Below are 7,391 nucleotides of genomic sequence, written 5' to 3'. Positions count from 1 at the left end.
ATATATTTGACAATTTTTGAAATACTCTGAAGTGCTTCCTAATTTTTTCCAAAATCTTTAGAATCTATATTTTGTCTTACATTTTAAAACTTCTGTAAAACTTTTTAATTTTAGAATTATTCTAAAAAGCGTTTTTAAATCTTTCTAAACTGAAAAAAATCCCTTAAAATCTTTCCGATTCTTCTTTGATCTTTTAAAAAATCTTTTGCAATATTGCGAAATCTTCTTGAATATTTTCTTAAGGTCTATCTTTCAAAAAAACAAGAATAATATTATATTTTAAGAAGCTTCAAAAATTATCAATTGTTTATATTTTTGTTTGAAAAGATGAAATTTTTCAAAAAAAAGGACGAAATTTCTTCAAAGCATTCGGATTTTTAACCTCAAAATATACATTTTTAGAATAAAACTTAATTTTAACACCAAAAAAAATTGCATTAAATGCTTCCAGATATTTCTTGGAAATCAAAAAATCTTTTAAAACGTTTTGAAATCTTTTGGAATATTCTCATAAGATAAGGTTGTCAAAATAAAGTTGTTTTAAATTTTCCTAGGAATCTTGAAAAAATCAAAATTCTCTTGCAACTTAAATTTTTTTTTTAAATTCTGCTTTCTTTGTTCGAAATATAAAAGATCCACATTGTATTAATTTGTGTCGAAATTATTGCAATTTATATGATATAAATATAAAATATTTACATAATTACAATAATTTAAGAATTAACAAAATATAACACTGAAGACAATTTAAAATTGCAGAAATAGAACATTGTTATATTGTAAAGTAAAAAATATAAAATAAAATAATGATCGTATAATTGTAGAAAAGAAATGTGAAGTCCTATGCTGCAAAGAAATGAAAAATATATTAATTTTTTGCAAGATACGGATTTTTCAACGCGTTTTAGTTTTCCAGTAAGTCTTAAAGAGCCCAAAAAGATTCTTAAGGATTTTTTTGATCTTGCACCCGTATTTTGTTCAAAAAATTTTCTTTTGTCGATTTGAAAATTCGAAAATTTACATTACAACAACACTCTTTTAATAGATCTATTGTTATATTCATTCTACGAAATAGATATTTTAGACATTTCACGAAAAATAAGCATTCCAGAAAGCAAATAATACTACCGAAAATGGTTATTCTCGAAATGAAAAAATGTAATTTCCAAGATCTCAAATCGATAATTAAAATTTAGGAACAAAAAAAATTAATAGAATTTTTTCTGTTAAAATAATCATGTTTACTTCGATATGGAGTATATTTGTGAAGTGCCTATTAAATATAATTTTTTAGGCAAATATGAAAATTCGTTTATATCCCAAGTCCTGGAGGATTTGATTATTTGGAAATTTTTAATTTCAGGCAATATCATAATTTCGAAAATTGTCGAATTCGAATACTCTATTTTTTGTCAATTAATCAGTGTTTGGATTTTTATTTTTCAAGATTTTGTAATACTCCCCAAAAATATGTAAACAATTGAGATTACGTGGTTTTAAATTTTAGACTTTTATACTTGCTCTTAGAAAATTTTCAATGCAAATTGGTGGAGGAGAAGCCGCTTATTTACAATAGCTTCACGATATTGCCGTCTCATTGTTTTCTAAAAAGCTGAAAATGTTGCAAGATTTCTTTCTTTTGTTCACTTTTTTTCAATTGTCACGTACCCGGTTGCTATCACATTTTCAAAATTATTATATGCAGCCCTAAAGTTATATTTTAAGGTCGCCAAAATTAAATAAAAAATTCACTAATGATATTTAAAAAAATTAAGTTTCCACCAAAAATCATATTTTCAACTTAATAGTTAAAATTTTAAACAAAGAGATAAATTTAGAAATTTATGAATTTTCAACTAAGAAATTAGATCTTGAACCAAGAAGATTATTTTTCAACCAAAAATTTAATATTTAAATCTTTAATTAAGACGATAAATTTTCTACAAATATTCACTATGATATGAAAATTTTCAATATAAGAAATTAATTTTTAAATGAAATTGTGAATATATAATTTTAAACGAAAATTTAGCCAAATAGTTCAATATTCATTAATAAAATTTTCAATAAAAAATGTAAATTCTTTTCTAACCAAATATTTTTAATTTAAACTAACAAAGACAAAATTTCTGACAAAAACAGAATAGCTACATTCTTAACTTAAGAATTTAATTTTTGATCCAACAGATGAATTTTCAACTAAAAAAGTTGAATTTGCAGGCAATAAACTTTTTTTTTGCTAACTTTTTTTTTAACACAAATCTTCAGTTTTTAACCAAAGTAACACATTTTGATTGAAACAGATGTTTTTTCAAGAACGAAAAATAAATTTTTGACGAAAACAATTCAATTTTAAACAAAAATTAATTTTCCACAAAAAGCATTAATTTCCTGTTGAATGATTGAATTTTATACTAAAGAAGATACATTTTTAACAAAAAATGAAATTCTTAAATTTTGAATTGAAGAAATAAATTGTAAAAAAACGAATATTAAACAAAATAATTAAATTTCGAAGCAAATAAATGAATTTTGAACTTAGGTGACAAAGCTAAAACAAAATAATAATTTTTCGAGGAGCGTGATTATATTTCTACTGAAGAACAAACTTTCAACAAATAAGTTAGATGATTAACCAAGAAAGATTTCTTTGGTAGTATATATAATAAGTTTCATCTAAAATGTTTCATTTTCAAGCCAAAAAAATTAATTTTATAAAAAATTTTGGATTGTTTACACTAAATAATTGTTATTTCAAGCAAATAATTTAATTTTCAACAAGCGAATCAAATTTTCAACAAAGAAGGATTTTTAAGTCAGGAAGGAAAAATATATTTATCCGAAATGACGAATTTTCTAGCTGAAATGATAAAAATTCTGCAAAATGGTTGAACTTTTAACCTATTATTATAATTTTTAATTCACAAATTCGAAGTTTCAACAAAAATGTTTAATTTTCTACCAGGCAGGATGACTTTTATCATCATTGTTGAATTATCCAGAAAGTAAATAAATCTTTAATAAAATATTTAGGTAGACAAATGAGTTTGATAATCATTAAATTAGAAGTTAAATAAATTAAAATCATTAAATTTGATGTTAAAAGAACAGTTTCTGACATTTAAGCATAACTTTCGTGTTGCTTTGAATGCAAAAATCTTTAGTTTTAAAATAAACTGAAATATAAAATTCCTGGAGTTGATGCTTATTATAAAATAGGCAACATACGTACTCCACATTACATATTTTTGTTAATGGAATAAGTGAATAATAAAATAAAAATATAGGGAATAAATAAAATTATTTCATTTGATTTATTATTTACTATTTTATAATTTAACCATTTTTTAATTATTTATATTCAGGAATTTTATCATTAGAAGATTCTCCTGTGTCAACTATTTTAATTTTTAAATTTTTGTAGCAGTATTCTTTGACAAATTCCAACGGATCTTACAAATATATAACAGCACAAAAAAAGAGACAACCCTGAAGTTTTCTTATCTACCCAGGAAACAGAATTGGCAATGACCGATTAGGTCACCCATAAAATTAAAATTTTAAAACTTCCTGACTTTTCCTTAATTTTTTTTTATTACAATCTGGCAACTCATTTACATAGAATCTTTTATGAACGTAATAAAAGAATTTCCAGTTGAAATTCAAGAATCACACATTCTAATATTTATTTCAAGCAAAAAAGCTGACTTTTCTACGATAAAGGCGACTTTTTGATCCAATAGAATGAAACTCAAACTTCTTTAATTATTAATAAGTATATATTTAGTGTATATATTTGAATTCACTTTTTTCGTTCAGCTGGACGCTCCGAACTTTTGTCTTCTCTATTTGTTTATTAATAATTTTTCTACGTAAAGTATGGACAAACTGAAATTTTGTACATAACGATTTGTTACTCTTTAATAACTGATCAGGAAAGCTTTACATTGTCTTAATTTATTGTTTAAGGACTCATAAAATACAAATAATTTTTTTAACATTCCATTTATTTGTTGCAAACAAATTTGATAAACAAATTAAAAAATAGTCTTATTATTAGTAAAATTTTTTTGTTGCTAAAAATTCTTCGCATTAATGTAGGAATGACATTTAATAACGAAAATAATTTAAAAGTTTATAATAACTATTGTTATAAACAAATCTTGTGGCAAAATATTAGAATTTGAGATTTAAAAAATTATTATTTACTTTAAGCTGAAAAAAGACTTCAGGTGTTCCTGAAAACAATAAATATTTATTGATATTTGATCAAATATAACAATTTGAATTGTTGTAAACACATTAGATGAAAACATTCAAAATTTTGCTCCTTTTGCATAAAAAGATTTTTACACTGGAAATGTTTTAAGCTGTTGGACGAATAACTGTTAGTCACAAAAAATATTGAGAAGTTAACAATAACCATTGTTATAAATAATTGTCGTGAAAAAATATTCAAATGTAAGGTATTATCAAATTTTGTATTTTCTTTAATCGCTACAATGGCTACGGATATTCCTAATAAAAAAGTATCTTTGATCATATTTAGTGGAATATAACAACTTGCACGTTTATAAACAATTTACATAAAAAATTTTCCAATGTTGGCAGTTTCACTTGGAAAAAGTCGGGTTTTTAATCGTAATAGATTGGAAATGCATCATAACACTGCATGCTAAGATTCACTTAATAGAAAACCTTTTGACAATAACCCACTGCCTTGGCCATCAAAACAAATTTAAATTTGATAAAACCTTAAGTTTAAATATTTTGTCACAAGAATTGCTAATAACAGGGCAAAAAAATTTTGTATGCGAAAGGGTCAACATTTAAAATTTTTTTATCTAATTTGTTTACAAAAATTTTAATTGTTATATTTTATCAAATATTATCAAATATTTATTATTTTAAGGAATATCTGAAGTCGTTCTGGTCATTGAAGGAAATTATAATTTGAAAAATCTCAAATTCTAATATTTTGCCACGAAAATTATTTATCACTGTGGTTATCATAAACTCTAAATTTATTTTTGTTATTAAATGTCATTCCTACATTAATAGGAAGCACGTTTAGCAAAAAAAAATTTTAACCGATAATAAGACTTTGCTCATACTTTGTCTGGAAAAATTATTCATAAAAAAATAGATGTATATGTTTTAAATATTTTTGTCATTGGAGCCTTAAATATTATTAATTTTTTCATTAACTACATTAATAATTTCAACAATTATCACATTTTAACAACAAAATAAAAATTTTCAACAAGAATTAAATCTTCCACGAAAGTTAAATTTAAGTTCTTAATCGAATTGTTAACAAAGTCGTGTAATTTTTAACAAAGAAGAAAAAAACTTTAAAACAAAATTCTTGAATTTTAAACAAAACCGTTGCATTTTTATCGAAGAAGCATGCAATTTCTAGTCAAATAGATGGATTTTTAAATAAAAAGACAAATTTGCGAATAATAGTTGAATTTTCAACAAAAAAATATTTTAATTTGACTTTTTAGCATTGAAAGATGTGATTTAAAAATGAATCAATTTTCTATTAAACTACTTGAATTTTCAACAAAAAATTCAATTTTTAACTAAAAGAAATGTCTTGAACAAAATTGATGAATTTTCAAATAAATAATAAAATTTATAACTAAAAAGGTAATATTGTGGAGAAACCCACTACAAACAAATAAATATAAGTACAAGGCAAAGAAATCACTAACAAGAATATTTTCCTAGTGTGACCACAAAACTTTATTTTTAATTTTCTCTAATTTCCCACTGACCAATTTTTCATTTACCCTGACCATATTAATATTAAAAGAGCAAAATCGTAAACTCGTAAAATTTCAAACCTGCAATATTTTATAAACAAAATAAAATAATTTCAAATTAAGATTGAAAATATTTTAAATTTATTCTACTTGGGAGTTTCTCTAATCAATAAAATTCCCTGACTTTGAAAAAAAATTTTGTTAGCCAGATTTTTTTTTACTCACCAGATTTGTTTAGCCCGTGATGTTACAAAAAATAGTTCTATGTCTGACATTGAAAAAAGAAACTTAAATTTATTAGCATTGCACAACTTTAAAATCAGAAAATTTAAAACAGATTAGAATATGAAAAAAACCTAATTGAATTCAGAAAATTTGAAATGAGCTTAGAAAAATTCAAAAGAATTTAGATGAATTTGATGAAATGTCTGAGAATTCATGGTGAGGTGAAAATACTTCAGGATGAATTAAATAAAAACTTTTAAAAAATGCACTGAAAAAAGCAGAATCGAGTAAATTCAGAAGAATTCAGAGTTAATTCTTAAAAATAATTTCAAATCTCTTCAAATCTTTGAAACCCTACTAACTTCTAACCAGAAAAGTGAATAATGACTACAAAACAATTCAAATGAATTGGAAATAATTTAAAAAATAAAAAAAATATCCGTTGATTTCAGTCAAATTTGAGTGAATTTAGAGAAATTCAAGGGAAATGAATTATTCAAAAACTTTTTCAAAATCCATTGAATTGCGTAGAATTGAGTGAATTAAAAATAATTCAGGATTAAGAATTCATCACGAATTCCAAATGAATTGTACAAAATATTTGAAAATCTCTGTCAACCTTTCAAACGCTAAGAAATTCCCCACTTTTAGTGAATTAATTTTTTTTCAAATTCCTTAAAGTAATAAAATCTCTGAATATTTGCAAAGCCCTTGGAAATCTTATTGGACTAAATTTAAAAAATGTGTGAACCTCTTAAAATTTCCTAAAATATTTTCGATTCTTTCGATATTTTTTAAATCCCTTGAAAGTTTAAAAGCCCTTGAAAACGTTAAGGATTTTGTTACGATGCCTTAAAATATTTTAAATCCTTTCGCATATTTTAAAATTCCGTTAAATTTTTTAAGCACTTAAAAGTGCCAAGGAAATTAAAAAAAAAACCTTGAAATATTAAAAAACTTTTGAATATTTTATCGATTGATCCCCATGATCAATTCAATAAAAGCTTTAAAAAAGAATCCATTAAATTAAATATAACTGAGTAAATTTAGGCGAATATAATTCAATTTAAAAAATTCAAAAAAACTTTGATGAATTAAAAGATTTAATGATAAATTAATAAAAAGTCAGGCAAAATAAAGAAATAAATAATTTTAAATCTCTTCAAATCTTAGAGAACCTGCAAAATACATCACGTAGCTCGAATAAATTCTTTTAAATTAACTAAAATATCATTAAATCCAATACCAAACATTTCAAGTTTCATATGACATCGTGATTTTTTTCGCTCTTGCAAATGTCGAAATACGTGCCTTCAAACAACGATTTGCAGGGAGCATTAATTTTCTGTTTCCATTTGGGTAAATCGGCGATAGAATCTCATCGAATGCTTGTCG

Source organism: Belonocnema kinseyi, chromosome 6, assembly GCF_010883055.1.
Source record: "Belonocnema kinseyi isolate 2016_QV_RU_SX_M_011 chromosome 6, B_treatae_v1, whole genome shotgun sequence".
NCBI classification, from domain to species: domain Eukaryota; kingdom Metazoa; phylum Arthropoda; class Insecta; order Hymenoptera; family Cynipidae; genus Belonocnema; species Belonocnema kinseyi.
This window is presented reverse-complemented; position numbering follows the sequence as displayed.